The sequence below is a fragment of the Plutella xylostella genome, chromosome 13 (assembly GCF_932276165.1).
Source record: "Plutella xylostella chromosome 13, ilPluXylo3.1, whole genome shotgun sequence".
Lineage (NCBI taxonomy): Eukaryota > Metazoa > Arthropoda > Insecta > Lepidoptera > Plutellidae > Plutella > Plutella xylostella.
In genome coordinates this window covers 5,688,412-5,707,169 of record NC_063993.1, presented here as the reverse complement: position 1 = coordinate 5,707,169, position 18,758 = coordinate 5,688,412, and positions in this window count along the sequence as shown.

Sequence of the window (18,758 nt, the reverse complement as noted above, 5' to 3'; positions counted from 1 at the left end):
TACAGGTTCGGAAAGAACCAATCAGCAATATAATATTCAGTTAAAGTGATATTAATTAAAGGCTTAGTTCCGCGGGTTATTTTGTAGTTTCTGTGGACGTGGCTTTATTTTGCTATACATAGTGTTGCAAAAGTGGTAGCTGAAAGGGGATGACTTAGAAGGTCATAGTAAAAATTGACGTGACCGACAAAGTTTATAATTTTTTTCATGAATCTCCATTCAAAAGCCTTTTGTTCTTTTACTTAAAAATTTACGTTCCATGTTCCAAAAACCCTGTATAGTCTGTATACATAATAATATTAATGTAAATGCCGCAGCCGGGGATCGAACGGGACCCTCGGCACAGCAGTCAGGGTCACTAACCACAACACCATTCGTCACTAACTATATTTAAACTAGCTAGTATGAGCTTATCTGTGAGAGGCAGCTCGATGGATCGCGTCTAGCTCTGGGCTTAGTCGAGCTTCAGTCGGTCGCTTCAGGCTGAAGCTTCATCTAACTAATGTTGGCTGACTTCCGATTTCACTTACCTAATATTATTATTGACTCGAATTTTCCTGTATAAAATCATCTATCAATTCAAACATAGAGCTAGACGCCCATCAATATTCCGGCTGCCGACACTTAAAATTTAATCCAACAACGAATATTTCAATATAACATTTAAATCGAATCATAAAATCGCAATACCGTCCGCTTTATAACACTGTAAAGGCCAATACACACTCGACGAATAATCAAATATATCGGAACGCCGGCCGGCGAGCGCAAATGGAATTTTTTCACCCTTAAAAATTGCGATCACGTTTCTAATAAAGTGAAAACAATATTCTAGTGACCGGGTGATTTCTGCACAGCTTGTTCTCCAATATTATGTATGTAGGGACTCACTATTTCATTGTTTCACTGTTTGCGTTCATCGTAAAATATTTTAATATCGAGCCAATAACTTGGCTTATTGATATTTTAGTGTCAATATTTTTTTGATACACTTTTCCCACTTTTGTGACTAGTAGATATGGCGCAGCAGTATTACCATTTTAATAGATCTATTCAAAATTTTATACAATACAATACAATATAACTTTATTGAACAAAAGACACAACATACATTAAATTACAAAAGGAGTAAGCACAATAGGCGGCCTTATCGCTAAAAGCGATCTCTTCCAGGCAACCTTTGGGTGAATGAGAGACTTATTGAGTAGAAGAGGAAGATGTACACGTATTGCATTTAAATACTAGTGATATTTTTTATGTTTTAATAATAAATACTTAGATACATACATACAAATATAATACATACATACCATATACTTATATAAAGATTTATACGTAGGTAGGTACTATTAAATGATGGACAGATAATATTCCTTTACTTGTCTTTGGAAAGCAAAAGCTGATTTTGCACAACGGATTTCCAATGGCAGTGAGTTCCACAGCCGTATGGCGGTTACTGTGAAGGAGTTGCCATAAAACTCAGAGGTGTGCGTTGGAAGCTCCAACAAAAGCCTTTGTGAGGATCTCATCGGCCTGTTGTCTGCGTGAAGTTTAAAAACGAAGCGCTCTTTAAGGTACGCCGGTGTTGAGGGATTGAACAGCACAGTAGAGTAAGGAGAGAATATGAGCATTCCGGTGAAGGCGGATTGGGAGCCACTTGAGCTTAGTGCGGTATTCGGATATGTGATCAAATTTGCGTAAACCAAATATGAAACGTATGCAAAAGTTTTGAAGGCGCTCAAGTTTATGTGTATATGTGTTTCCTAACTGTATTCAATTTATTGCTTATTAAAATGACACATTCAAAAAAGACCCCCTTCAAAACATTGATCTCGATTTTTCGATGGAAGTTATCATAATTCGGGATCGCATACATCGCCAGAGTTGGCACGTTTTAACGCCCACGTGGGGAGTTCTAAACTCTCGCATCGAGGCCGCGATATAAAAAACCACATTAATCTACACTTATCTCGGTGATATTATTTAACGGCGCGACATTTTGTGCTTATTTGTATCATTTATGGCGGCGCTGGCTCGTTCCGATGATGCTTCGCGATAACTTTTTTTATTGAACGTGACATCGTTATTTAGCTAAAGTGAATATTTTAAGAGCTATCGATCGTTGGTGAGATGACATTATTTTATGCGTGCGCTGCTTAAATATGAAATAGGTACTTACCTACAAAATTTCTAGGCTCGTTTAATATGGTACCTACTCTCTGGTGGTAAAGTGTTCTGAATAGTATACGAATAGAACACTGCTTTATAAGAAAAACAATATTAAGGACATTTTTATTCACAATAAAATGAAATTATTGAGCTTGGTTTATGAATGTTGTTTTGATACACGGATCAAAAGGAAATAAAACGACAAACAAACAATTGAGGTAATTTGGCTCGTTGGGATCCGATTTGCATGAAATATAAAGGTGACCGCAGACATAGTTCAGTGTTGTTTATAGCGGTTAGTCTAAACCGGGCCGGTTACCAACTATACCTTCTGAATTATTCTGATACTACTGACTGGAAAATTTACAGATCAACTTAGGTAAAATGAACATATTTCGAGAATATTTAATATTCGAAATTAAAACTATATATACTCAAAACATTATGTGATTTTCACAAGTGAAAAGGAGTGATAGTAATTTAGTACATACTTACTAACTTAATATCACTCTACTATTACTCATATATTATTATGCGTAATACCGTTATTACAGTATGGAAAGTAACACTTTCACTTTGTAGACTAACCTGACTTATAGACATAAAAGCAGAACTAAATGACGCTTAGGAATGTAAGCCGCGTTTTTTATTTTATTTGAAGGTAAATGCTGTAAGGTCCAGCAGGTCCTCCGGTGGACAAAATCTTTTGTGTCCACAGTGGAGCGTCCGCGCGCATTCCTGTCTCTCTCCTTTATTGTTTTACTTTACATTTATGAAAGGGGATAACATAAATTTATTGGATAGTGCCGGGTAAAACAAAAGGGGCGGCAGCAAGCAAGCAAAAAATGTTTGTAAAATAGTTTTGAAGTGAATAGAACGGAATTAATTTTGCGGACATTCCGAATCTTTTGTCCAGCCGCTTTTATAGCTTGGACTTTCGTGTTTTTGAATCATATATTCATTATTTTTCGTGTGGTTTTCACGCCATTTTATCGTAGAACACGAAATTAAATCAATCTACCTCATATACCATACATTATACAGTTACGCAATAGGAATTGAATGTCGTAATCAAATCAAAACGAACCTAATTACCAATTTCCATAAAAGTTCCCCACAATTGGATCCATACAAAAGCTTTTATTCTCCGATTACTAATTCAACGACTCTTCACACACTCGTCGGTATAATCGATTCTTTGCCACTCGATTTTCCCTCGACGGTCATTATTCGATTATGAAAGGAGAAAGCTGTCAGTTCACTGTCATATTGTAGAATAATTACCACTCGATCACACTTGGACATTCTAAAATGGAGGGGACCATATATAGAAAGGGTATTCTCAAGAGGAATTATAAATCATACAATTGAAAGTCATATATTATTTAAACTCCTTTTTATACTGTGTTTAGTTATTTTGTTTTCATTCATATTATTATTACTACTAAGATCACATTTAGACCTATTATAAACTGAGTCTGAAACGGTTCATCCACGGTTGACCCATTCATGAACTTAAGTTTAGTCCAAAAGCTACGTACAAATTTGTAGCAAAATGTATCTATGAAATACCTGTAGGTTAACAGTTCATTGTTTAATCGATTTTCATGAAGATAACTCCTCTAATTACCTACTTACTATAAATATTCACCACAACTTGTGTTGTATTATCATATGGCTCACCTATACAGCATTAATATCGCAATAACACATAAAAGAACACATAATATATCACGCTAACCAGGAGTGATGCGGGCGATGCCTCATCCAGTTGCTATAAGAAGTTAGTGAGAAGAATTGCCCCCATAAATATACTTTATCAACTCTTTATTGCCTGTTTTTGCAGTTGCTATAAGGGCTATTATTTAGTTTTGAAGGTGCGATGAAATTTTCCTACTATGTTAAATAAATTAAAAGAACAAAAAAACGTAATCTACAATAAAATTATTTGTCAATCCTATGACTTAACTGCCAAGTTAAAAGAGGTATGCTAACCCAAATTTCATTTCATTTGGGTTAGGGCCAATTTTTAAATAGTCAGATAAGTGCTATCTGAGGAATAAAATTGTTGCTGTCACATCTGAATGTTTGTATTAGACAGTGACAGCATCAATTTTATTCTTCAGATAACACTTACCTGACCATTGAAAAATCAACCCTTAATACATATTTTTTAACTGAGAAGTTAATTCATATAGTATTCGATTATGATTATGATAAGAATTTTGCATGCTGACAAGAAAGGACATAGTACCTATACTTAACTAATTCAGATCGTAGCCGCCATTAAACCGAGTTAAATCTTATTTCTAAAAACCGGTAAAAAGCAAAGGATCAAAGATTTTTATAAGTGGCAGTAAGCCGTGTAGTTTTTGCAAAGCCCCACTATAAAGTGTTTATACAGAGTATGTTTACTAAGAGCTACGCGGCTACAGCGTAGCTCGTAGCAAGCTACGCGCTACGACAGGCTACGGGCTACGGAGGATTCGCTACGAACCATAGAGCTGGACAGAGATCGAATATCGGATTTTAAATACAGATGATAAATACTGAATCGTATTTTAAATAAATATTATTCTTGCGTGTCTACGTTGTGACTGCAGACTAAATTTTTAAAACCAAAAACTACTTTGGCGGAAGTAAATCTTCCCGAGTGCAGGCAAAGTGGTTGAAGAGCACAAAAGACATGAAAACTCTATTAGCACAAACTCAATCTTTATGAAATAAATCTTATAATATGTAATAATCTCACTTCAGCAAAGAAACTCATTAAATCATCTGCCATCTATGGAGGATTAGATTACATCAATGAGATTTATTAAAAATATCCATCAGAAATGTACAGGCTGATAGCAACACAGTGACGAATATCCTTTATTAGTTGTTTATTGAATTTTATCGTTTGCATTCACTTTCTTTACTTTCAGAGCTCTATGGCGCTCACACTAAGCGCCGGGCCCGTTAACTCGCGCCACTGTATAAAATACCCATCTGCGGGAAACCGGCCTGATCCCGGCAAAAACTCGCTTTGTGAAGATAACTCCCATCCCCTTATGATATGTTTATGTACTTTAAGATTTTATGTGGACGTTCTAACGCCAGGCACGAATTTTATCGCGCTGATAGAATTTTATGGTGCTATATTCTGGTCGGTGGCTGTTGTTCATTGGCTATTGATTCGGATGCGAGCGCGGGCAGTGACATCCGGGATTGGACGCCGAAATATGGACGTCCATAGTAATGGTGATCCGCGGCGCGGTTATTGCCGACATTCCGACCTCCGCTTGGTTAATGTTGCGGATTCTACGATAGCTTTTGTTTTGGAACGGCTTACTGGTACCTGGCATCTGTTAATGTATGAATCATATGGGCATAATGTACTAAATTATTTATCATTAAGAAATAAAATTGTGAATAACTTTGACACACTGTTTGTGATATGAAGATCCATATTTTTGTCTGTGACTATAAAATTAATTAATTATAGTCGTAAACAGATAACTTAAGTTTTTTAATATTTTTTCTTAGAATGTCGGTGACAAACACTAGATGGCTGTGCTTGAGATTTGAGCTAGACCGCTCACGCCATTGCTGTTTCATATGTCACTGGAACTTTGTCATAAGAATAGCGTCAGTCACTAACTGCCCAGGGTGAACATGTGAGGTGAGAGTATGAATGAAATAGGTGCATAACACAAGGAGACTCCTTTGCCCCCAGATCTCGATTTGTACTAACAGAATAAAACAGAGTATTTTTCAAACACCACGCACTATTTTCAAAACCAACTCATTATAGCTTCCTACCTCTATCTCACTGACCGCTGCCCCCATGACTCTCCGGTCATTAGTTAAACACGCCCGCATGTCACAAGTTTATCTTCAACTAACTGTATACGTGTGGACTCGATTAGCCACCCTTTGATCAAATAAGCACACCGATAAAGTAGGCCTCCGCTAAATTAAATTACATCAAACGGTATTGTTCGGGAGCCGTGAGCCGCGCTGATACGTCGTGTCGGGTTGGCAGAGGTATTAAGTAGCTGTTAGTTAAGTGTATTTAGATTTCAAGCTGTTATTTGGCACCTGGAAATGTGAAACTGTCGGGCTTTGTATTTTTTGTACAATAATTTTAACTCCGATGCTATAAACATACGCAGTTACCTGTCAAACAGAACTATTTCCACAGTCATCGATGGTACTAGGGGTTCGGAGGCTGAGGTCGAGCTAGGTGTACCAACTGGTTCCGTATACGGCCCAGTTGGATACATCATGCACGTCAACAGTGTCAGCAATGTTGTAGAAAACTGCAAAACATATATGTACGCGGATGATACTTGCTTACTATATTCTTCAAAAAATTTGCATACTGTCATAGACAAGATACAATCAGACTTTGAAAACATTACTAAATGGGCCCATGACAATGGCATAATAATAAACCTGAGCAAGACCAAATGTGTGCATATATATTCGCCATATAACAAAATAGCCAGAAATATTGATAAATCGGATATAAACATTCTAGGTCATACTTATGAATGCTTGCATAACGGTAAACTCACCTGTAAATGCAATAAAATTGATTTTGTAGACAAGTATAAGTACCTAGGTGTATATATCGATAGCCACATGAGCTGGAAATCACATGTTAACGATGTTTGTAACAGGCTCCGAACAATATTGGGTAAATTTTATCACTTAAGTAAAATATTAAATAGAAGCACCTTATACAGTGTTTATTACGCTCTTGCTGACTCATTGCTGAACTATGGATTAAGTACATACGGCCGAACATTTAAAACCTATCTCGATCAAATTAAAGAACTACAAATTAGACTGTTAAAATACTTAGTAGACAAAAGAACTAAAAATAATTGTAATAATGAATATGAAAAACTCTTTCTTCTTTGTAAAATATTACCAGTACATAGCAAAGTAAATTACTGTATAGCTATTGAACAATATTATTGTAATGATTATAAAACACTTGTTGAACAAAATTATTTTTCCCGACAAAAAGGTAAACTTTATCAACCAAAACATAAGAACTACTATGGTCAAAGAATTCGAAAATACTTAGTGCCTAAAATATTTAACAGTATACCATTGTTAAAAGAAACCAAAAAGTTAAGTAAATTTGTCATAAAGCAAAAATTAAAAACTATTATGTTGGATTTGTTTAAGAAAGAACTGAATGATGTAGGTATATTATGAATTCGAACTGTTTAGATATAATGTAGTCATTAATATGTTGCATAGCTTAACTAAATTAAAGTAACTATAGGTATATTATATGTAGTGTCGCGAATTTATCACCATAAAGTCGAGTCACTAACATGGGTAGATATAGCAGGTAATGTAGATATTTAATGTTTATGTTTAAGAGAGCTCTCTCCGCCAACAAACTATGTGTCTATAGTTTGGCGGATTTATATTGTGTAATTTATGTATGTATTTGAAAATAAATAAATAATAATAATAATAATAAGATGCTTACTGCTTTATTTTCACATCCCAAAATAATCTGAAGACTCATTTCGGGTCGCTTTTCAGCGGAGTAAGTAAAATACTCTGATATTATTTAAACATAAATGGTGCATTAATTAAGAAAGCTATTTTCCAAAAAGATTTAGGTACGTGTGTTCACATTGAACTGTTGGATAAAGACATTAAAATCTTCATCGCATTAGGTAAACCTAGCAACCCGAAGAATTTCCTCTAAAATGTGTATATTGTGAGTGTCGTTGACAGACGTGTGTGTGTGTGTCTGGTGTTCGCCGGAAGACACGGTCGTTAGCCGCAGGTGGTGCGCAGATATAGCGACGATCAGCCCGTCACGGCCTACACGGCCCGACTTGACGGTCCGACCAGTCCACTCTACACCATCCGACTTATTGTCGGTCTAACGAGTCCTTTACTTGACCATCAGAGGAGCAACGTGTGAAACATGCGCCAAAAATAGAAATTTATACGTTACAGGCGAGTTTGGCATCAAATTTACCATTTTCATCTGGTATACGGTTCATCTGATATGACGGTCAATGATTATATTTGAACACAGTTCTATTCAAATTCCTGTATTTCACAATTCTACTTTTACTAACTGCAAGATGCTGACCAAACGGTGATTGGATAAGCATCGCTTTATTTGGAATTAAACTGATATATGGCTTGTATTGCTATTGTGCAGGAAGTATTATTACTATTATTTTATAAATTAAAAAAGCATATATATAACTTCACATGACAATCTAATGAAAAAGTATCTCATTTCAGGGCCTTTCGAAAAACGTATCGAAAAATCTCTTCATTGAGTTGTACAACCGTCGCCCGACCGATCGGGTGGTGTGTGGCATTCCTCCAGTTTAATTGGCGGTCACCTAGCCTCGGCGGCGGTCACTCGATTAATACTAACATTAATCTCGGCATTCGGCCCTCGCCCGGCCAAGGGGGGCAATTTATGCGCCCATTTTAAGAATTAATGACATTCACAACGTTTTAAACTTAAGTCTGTTTGTAGGGATTTTCTTGTTAATTGTGCCTTGTTGGTTTTTAAACTGCCCCGCATTAATTTGGACTAATCAGTGAAACATTTTGCTTGATTATATTTTTTAAAATGTATCTTATACTTCATGTTTTTATGTATTAAGTATTTTTGTTAACATTTTGATATGTAGCATCATAAATATTCCTGTAATTATATCTTCAGACTCTGCAAGTCACTGTGTCTATATCTGCCTACATACTCACACGTCTACTATCCAACATGCCTATCCCGGCCACCGGGCACCAAATACCGCGCTGGCCACTAAAATTTAACGCAACGTGTAATAACAATTTGGACCGCACCGTAATCAGTGGTTGCCAACCAGCGGAGCGCGGGCCGCGTGAGCTGACTCTGACAGCTCCTGAATATTAATTCCGGAACCTACAAATGTTGGCAAAACTTCACGTGCAGGACACCGGCCGTGCAGCGCTCAGCCAAATGAAATGGTTTTGACGTCCAGCTTAATAATCGGTTATTTCAACTCAGTTATTACGAATATTGCCGCTCCGAGCAACATGTTGCGTCACTGTTTGCGTTTAACCTACGAAACCGACTGTGTGTCACGAATACCGATTCTAAAATCAAAACAGAGCACGCCTCAATTATGCGCAATTTAGTTTAGATTAAACTTTGGCGTCATCAAAAACTAATTTAATTCCCGGCGATATTAGTTTTGTCCCGAAAATTATGAATTCGACGTTGACATAACGCGGCGCTACTGATACGGAATAAATTTTCAACTTAATTTAACAGACAAACAGAAAAGGGACAAACGAAAGGGTCCAGTGAACTTCATTTCAATATTGAGGTGGGAACTAATGATAACGTAGTTTTGGTCACCGGCGTACAAAAGACACGTTTGTTTTATGTTAATTGGACGGACTACATTAACGTAAGTAATGAAGATCAGTCACGACTTTGCAGATGTTATCTGTTTCGTAGGTACTTGACCTGAACTTCCGAGTTATGTAATGTTTTTTAAAGACCAATAAACTTTATACATCATAGGTAGGTATCTGCCAAATCTTCCGCTATTTAAAAATATTAGAAATAGAATATGGTAACCTTCAAAAATTTTACACACGGGTCTCCGAAAGTGTGGCACATCCACAATAATCTACGGCGCGGTGCGATTTCGCGCTCCATTGTACGCCGCATCTGTGCCCCCGCGCCCGGCTGCCCGCTGCCGCGCTGTCACTCGCCTCTTGTATTATTATGTCATTATCTTCTTTTTTCTAAATATAAAAAACAAGGATAATTTTGGAAATTTGCTTACAACACAACCGAGTGTATTGTGTATAGGTGTTGTAATAATTAAATAATGAACTGGTACACTGAAATTGTCTTGCTTTTTTACAAGACCCTAAAACTTAAACTTATATGTTATATATCATTCATGCAAGTAGGTACCTACCACTCCTGCTCACTAATACGCACTAACAGCCATTAAAAATGCGGCCGAACGCACAGTAATATTGACAAAATACCCCGCTATCGCAACTAGACATTTTACATCGGAATTCGCTGTAAATTGGACATGACAGACTGCGGTTTAATAACCGCGGGCAGATATCAGATGCACAGACGGACGCACAGTTTACATGCTGATTCGATTATCCGACGCTTAACCTCTCTTCCGATAGCCGCATATTTTTGATGCTGGTTAATATAAAATCGGAACGCCCGGATAATTTAGTTATAGTCGTCGATAGAGAACGCACTAGTGTTTATGGTTGGAGGAATTTTGATTTTCATTTAGCCCTAATTGTGCATAGGAAATATAGATTGATATGAGCTAGAATGGAGTATAGGTTGGAGATTCAGAAGCGTCTTTGTTCGTCATGCAGAACCGGTGTAGCTGATGCTAGAAACGGCTACAGTTACTAGCAACAGCATTTAACATCATCTAACTATATGAAGAAAAGCGTTTACTAAATTAATCCAGGAACGCAGCAAAGTTGACCCATGCAAAATTTTATACGAATTGTCCTTTAAATTTAACGTATCCATATTTCCAAAAGCACCTAATTAGGAATCAAAAGCACGTAGCCACCAGACATAACTCAAAGCAACAAACAATACAAAACTAAAACTTGCTAATTATTGTTGTGCAGTGCATTACCGATGGCAGTATTGAGCCACAACTTTAGTTTCGCCATACATTTTCATTGGGAAACGCCGTGGGAGGTAATTAATAAGGCTAATATGATTAGTAGTTCTCTTCCAAGTTGCTGGCTGTTTGCTCGGCGCGCAAATGTTTGTTCAGTGAACAAAGGGGCCTGTTTTGGTTTGTAAGATGCTCAGTACGTGTGAAATATAATATTGTGGCTTGTTTAATTTATTACTATTTCCACACAAGGCATGATGTGGAAAATAGCCCAACAGATGGTATTTAGGAATAAGTCAATGAGCTTTTTAGTTCGTTACCGTTACCAATATATTCTAATAATATCCGACCACTTTACGTTACAAAAGGACGATTAACAAAACACCAGTCACCGTAGTAGTAAGAAAGTTTTTCTTTCTTTTTTCAAATTATGTACGCGATGTTCTATGTTTAAAACCAACCACAAAGTTTGCACTTTGGCCTTCGAAATTCAAAATTCCGTGTCCCTTTGCGGGCAACATTATCGGTTCTCGGGGCGGCCGGGCCGGGCCGGCGATCAGTCAATTAGCTCTAATGCGGTCCTCGATCCGACAACCTGATGCGGTGCGGCGCCGAAATATGAGCCATTAGAACTGACAAAACTGCCCCATTGTAATCGCGGCATGGGAAATTTGAAAGCTGGTTTGCATTGGATTGTTTTGTTTTTTACCGCTCAAGAATACTGCTTTGAAAGGTAGGTCTCCTTTTTTTAACCCTATACAATACTGTTATTGGTATTTACTTACAAAAAAAATATTTGAATAAGGTTAGAATTTCCCGCGTCAAATCTCAGTACCCGAGCGGTCGATCGATAAATCGCTCAACCAGTCGTCCCAAGCAGGTGACAGCGCGGACCCAGGAGCCGTAAATAATTGATAAATTGCCGCCGAGCCTCCCCGAAGTGACCCAAGCCCTACTCGGAATTTACGAGCATTTAATTGTAGCTTAATTCCCGAACTAGTCTTGGCTCTCGTGAAATATAGTTTGTCGGAAATTTAGTAACTTGACTTCGCTTCGCGGCCTTAATTGGTTTCGGATTGTGGCAATTTTGAAGTATTTCTGGCCTCAGATTAGCTTGTGTGTGTTTGTAAAGATAACGACCCATTGCATACCATACCTACACACATTATGTCATACCTAAGTAAGTAAATTTTTATTTATTTAATTCTTTGCTTATTGCACAAAATAATATAAAATATAGAAGTACAATAGGTGGGCTTAACCCTAAAAGTATTTTCTACCAGCCAATCAAACATCATATTCTATTTTTTTAATAGCCATAAAGAACCTTGTTAAGGTAAACTATATTCCATAAATACTTTCCAAACATCTTTCATTCCTGTTACGCGCTTATAAACTTCCTCTTGTATAGAAATGTTAAGTTTTATCTATGCACTATCACTATAATACTAATAAATATTTATATTATTCTAGTAGCTCAAGAGTAGTCAAGAGTCATCAGGGACAAAATGTAACTAACAAAAGACAACACTACCCGTGCGATCGGTCACTTACCCACAAGACCCTACAGTCCTCAGAGCCATTCCACTATTGTACAATCTGCCGTTTACTGCTGCTTAATTTCGGGGTCGCACACATACCTTTATATAGAAATGAAATGAAATCGTTTATTTCTTCGAAGTAGAATATTAGCATTACTTGTCAAAAGTCATAATCTACAACCATTTCACAAAGGCCCCGTCATTAAGGAGGAAAGAAATGGCGAAAGAAACTCCTCGAGCATCTTTTCAACATTTCCTTATATCTAATACATTTTTTTACTTATTTATAGTACAATTTTACTTAAGTATATCTATTTTCATTTTTCCAACAGCCTTAGCTGAGGTGGACAAGCCCACGCGTTTTTGTCATTCATATAATCATTTATACTATAATAAGCTTTATTACATAATGTTGCTTTTACAAAATTTTTAATTTTTTTCTCAGTAAGGTTTATTTTTTCGTTTGATAATTTATTATAAAAACGTATACAGTTCCCCATGAATGAAGTGTTTGTTTTCGAAAGTCTGAGTGTGAGGAAAAGCAACTTATTTTTGTTCCTGGTCTCAATACCGTGAAGGGCTCCTACTTTACTAAAATAATTTAAGTATTTACAAACATACATAATATTTTCATAAATAGGTATATTGACATGGAACGGTTAGTATACCTATTTCCTTAAACCTGTCTCTTAATGAAACTCTAGACCCTAATACATATATGGCTCGAATCGCAAGTTTTTGCAGAATAAAAATTTTATTAATATCAGCCGCTCGTCCCCACAATAGAATTCCGTAAGACATAACACTATGAAAATAACTAAAATACACAAGCCTGGCTGTAGCTACATCTGTTAACTGTCTAATGGTTCGAACCGCATAAGCCGCAGAACTCAATCTGCCGGCTATCCTCTCATTATGGGGTCCCCATTGCAAGTTTGAGTCAATTGAAATACCCAGGAATATAGTTTCATTTACTAACTCTAGCTTATCGTTATTTAATGTCAAATTTGTCTCTACTTGTCTTACATTAGGCAAAGTGAATTTAATTAATTTCGTTTTCTTGGAATTAAGAGCTAAAATATTTACAGTAAATCAATTAGCAACTATGGAAAGAGTACTGTTTGCATTGTCAAAATTATCTTCTTGTCGCTTCAACTTAAATATAAGTCAAGTATCATCAGCAAACAGTACTATCTCGCATAATTTATCTACCAAAAACGGCAAATCGTTAACATATACAAGAAACAAGAATGGTCCTAAAATCGAGCCCTGGGGAACACCCATACTGACAGGACAGCCAGCTGAACGCACTCCATTTATTTCGACTAATTGAGTTCTGTTTGTCAAGTATGATTCCAATAATGTAAGAGCTTTGCCATTTAGCCCATAATATTTGATTTTCATAAGTAGAGTGGCATGATCCACACAATCAAATGCTTTTGATAGATCGCAAAATACACCTACAGCATCAGAACGCTCCTCCCAAGCACTAAATATGTGCTTGAACAACGCGACACCAGTGTCAGTTGTAGATCGACCTTTGGTGAAACCGAACTGTTGGTTATGAAGAAGGCCGTGAATTCTAAAGTGCGAAAGCATTTGATACAGCATAATTTTTTCAAATATTTTACTCAACACTGGCAAAACTGATATAGGTATTTAACATGTCATAGAGAGTAGAATTAGTCTAGCTTCAACTGTTATCAAGATTAAAGACTTATTCAAGAATTTCTACCGGTTTCGTATTTAATATTATTCATCTAACTTTTTAATAACAAACCTTTAAAGTTCTTATCATTCTCACTTTTTAACAACAAACTTCATTCTATTCAATAAAATACTACTCAAAAATATTATAATTGTTCATGGACGTCTTCTCTTAGTTTACTAGAATGGCGCCGCGTAGCTCGGTTGACCCATCCATCTCTGTCCGCGACGTTTCGGCTGAACTTGCAGCGGAGGTTGCCCAAACATCTGCAACTTGTGGCTTCACTAATACTCAAGACGTATGGCGGGACAAATGGATTCTAACCCTTGCGCTACTAAATTTAATAATACTAACGATAGGTATGGTATATGTTATATGATTCACATAAAAAGATAAGCAATGGTAATATGACAGCTTGATAACAGCTGCTAAAACTCTAAACTCAAACAATATTTAAAAATAAAGATATTTAAAGTATGACATCAAATCAAAATGATAACAACCTAAAGTCACACTCAGTGAAATAAACAAGAAGACAGCAATATACTTAGCGAACAAACAAAGCCTAAACTAAACTAATATTAGAGTAAGAAACTAGAGTTATATTTCCGAAGTTTAAGTTAACAAGATATTTATGAAAGTCAAACCGGAAACGCCGGACCGGAAGTCTCCGGGCGGAAGTAGCTCGGTGGCGGCCTCTGGCGGCTCCGGCGGTCGACTTTATGTGATGTTATTATCTTTAGTTGGCTACGGTACAATAATTTAATTTAAATATTTAGCTCACTTAGTTCACATTTATTTTTAGTATTTACTCCGTGCTATGACTAACTCTTACCACTTTTTTAAGCTGAATTCGCATGAAACTTTTAATCTAATATAATATACTCGTACTTATATGGAATTAAATGAACTATTCGAGTGCATTTTTCCATGTCTCATTAAAATCCGCATACAAGCCTTGTTTATAAAATAATTGTAAAAGGTGCTAATTCGGTTTGAATTGAATATAACTCGTTGATAAATTCACAAACGAACTCATTAACACGTAGCTACATTTAACACAGCGAATGGATAATACCTCTTCAACTACAAGTGTTGCACAATTTATGATGTCCATTTATAATGTTGGCTGCTTTATTGCGAACTAACTTCCGCAGACAACATTAAAACAACGTGTCGCTAACGGTACTTGTGATTCATTAGCTTTGGGACTACTTGATTTCGGTGCGTTTCTGTAACTCGTTTATTTTTTAAATTTTAGACGATTAGATAGCTACATCATATTAGGTACACTCCGATTCTTTATTCTCTGTCCGATTTAATATGTGATTTAAATGGATTAGTATATACATAAATAGGTAAAAAAATATATTATAAGTTAAAAAATATAATAAGTAATAAGCAGTGGGACACTGAAATGGTTACATTAAAAATAAAACAAATCAAAAAAAATCCATGTAGGTAGTTGGTTAGCACTTAGCAGCCCAAGCAGCTGTGTGCTCTATAAATAGCCAACTAGGATTTTTTTATGAAATTCATAAGTTATAATTATGTACAAAACCACACAAAACGTCATTAACGGTTCCCGATTCATTAATAGCAGAAATCTCCTGATTGTTTGAATGGACTCCCACAATCTCGTAAGTATTTTAAGCCAGGATCTTCACAAAGGCTGTCGGATTCAACAGCGAAGAGGCGTTGAAGCTTGCTTTAAGCTTTTTGTTGGGTAATTCCTTTAGAAGCGTCTCGGCTTGTTCTTAACGCGGCATTGTCTTTTGTTCTTATCTTTGGCATTAAGAACAAATATAACCAAGTATTTAGTAATAAAATTATATATCTTCCTAAAAAATGGATTATGTCCGTAAAAACAGGCCTATTTTTTTTCGTTCTGATAAAGTTTATTCTAGGTAGGTAAATAGGTATCTTCATAAATTACATGGTTATGAGAATATACCAACCTATAAACATATCTGAAACAAGATTAGGTACACAAATGTTATATAATATATAATATGGTTATAATTACACGTAGCTATGTGGTAATTGTTGTAATATTCATTCTTTCTTACCACTTTTGCAACATCCTTAACACTCTGTATTAGAATATTTCAAATATTGTGATAACTTCGGAACAAACTCTTCACTTGCGTTGCGTGTCGCAATCCCTTCATTGTAGTGACGTCATCAGTCAAGATACTCGCGAAAATTGTAACAATACAGGATTAGCAGTTGACGCCTTTATAAATATTCATTTTGGCAGTATTAAGTTCGAGAGCGTTTACGAAGTTGGCTTTGTTTGTGACAGCTGATGTCGCACGCTTGTTGTGATTCAAGCGAGCTTCGCAAACAGTCGCACGATGTTTTCAACTTTTGCACGGTCGAAGAACTTTTGTTAATTATTCCCTCCTTATTTTGTGTGCTACTTGACAAATGTGTACCTATTAATTAATTTAAATTATTTGGCTCAGATGTTGCAATTTCTTAGTTAGGCTTTTCTGTGACATTTCCGTTACCACCTGTCCAAAATCAAGAGTATTTTAAATTCAAACCGATCGATGATGCGAAATGATATTATTAACTTGTATATTAACTTGTACCTATGCAATCCAAATCCAAGGGTCGTAAAAGTTTACTAGCACACTATAACATGTCTCTTTCATCTAAGCAAACTATCGATACAAGCTATTAGTACCAACTGGTATCGATACAAGGTAGTCACATCACTAGTACGCACTAACAGGCCCATAGTGAGGTATCGGAGCGAACTATCGCGGTATCAGCGCGCTCGGCCGAGCAGAAGCATTCCACTCCATCGGGCGCCGCGGCTCCGGCACCTGCTTGTCGATAGTTTGCTACCAAAAAGTTTGACTGAATTTATGTCTCGTAGTTTCGGCCTAAACGAACAGCATTGCGATTCTATAAAGCTAATTGTCAAACTTCGATTCTGAATCCGGAGCGAGTTTTGAAATTGGCATTCTGTAATTTCCGTAATTTCGAGATTCTAACAAATAATGTATGAGATGACATACGTGAAGTGAAAGGTGAAGGGATAATGAAGATCGAAGTGAGATGCGAAGTGAAGTCTGATTTTACAGAATTGCAAAGCTGAGTGCCTATAGGTTGTAAGTTATACAAGGTGTGTAGGTGAGTTTACGGCATATTACGCAAAAATTGTATCATATTACACTCGCGAGCAATGAAAAATTTTCACCCACAAAATGCCAACACGAAGTTGCCCCAATTTTTTTAACCCCTGTGTCACCCCCTGTCGCTCTGACTATTCACTTTTTGAATATTCTGTATAAAAACAGTTCCTAAGTCTGTAAGCAATAGTAAGCATGGACATATCACAGAAAAACTACCCTTATTAGTTATTCCTATTTCTTGTAAAATCATTTAGGTATGTATATTGTACATCGTTCTGAAAAGTCACATTAATGGGGCATTTGTGGAACAAATTACGATAAGTAGGCTAGAAAATGACAGTACTAGGTAACTTTGTAAGTGAGACTAAAATAATATATGGTTGCGTGATATTTCAACTGGAAACTGTCCAAAGGGTAAATGTAATGAAATATAAATATACAACTGTAGTAGTTTTAAAATATAAAAATAGAAAATAATAAAATCCTTTAAATGTAAAACAATTTATTATTTTCTGGCATTTAATTATTTTCTAACAAAAGGTGGTAAGTTGACTTTAAATACTTACAGTCGTCTATAATAATGAATAACAAAACAAAACTAACAACTGACATTTATTTCACTGAAACGTCTAATGTGGTATAATTTGTTTCTAAAAAAATATCTAAGTAAATGTTTCCTCATTATATCTAGAAATAAACTAAGTTTGAATTTAGGTAATGTGATCTCAAAGTACGACATACAGATATCATGTAATGTATAAATAGCTTAGATATAAGTAATATAGCCTTTCATGAGTATTGTCCAAAAGATAGTGGCGGCCACTGAATGGAGAATTTAACATAAATATTTCATGAATCCGGAAGTGCGTTAAAAGCTATCAGACGCCATTATGTCGACGCAGGGCCGCCGTGAATTCGCAACGTGCCTGATAAATCCTCCACCTACCTATATTGTTTACAAATAATTAATTGTCCGATGCAACTGTGCCGCTATTGGCATAATAAATGCTATGCCATATTGTATTCTGACGAATAAATATCTCTATGACCTAACAACACTGCCGACTACACTCCAAAACCAACCGTATTCCAAACTCGCAAAGTTTACATTTGTTTACAGCTCTACGAATGAATCGGTGCAGCAGCAGTATCGAACAGTCCTATAAGGTCAGTTTATAGGAGATTAATTTTATTTGTTCTGGAATAGAGGATATATTGGCATGGATTAGTTAAACGATTGTCGTCGCAGCGATTGCCGTAACTTGCACTGAATCGTTGTCTTAATTTCAACTTTCGTTTGTGGAATTTAGAGTGGAAAGTTGTATAAATCTGCATGGTGGTTATTTCGTTTTTTAGTGGTGGTTTGCATGAAGGGTTGAGGGGGAGGGGGGCGGTGCGTGCCGGTGAATAATGTGTCGCTAAAGGCCGATTAACGTCCGATAGCAAACGATTCAACATTACTTTCCGATACAGTATGCAATGCATGGTGCAATATCTGCAGTTTTAATAGCTACATAATATTACTTTAGGTACATTGCGT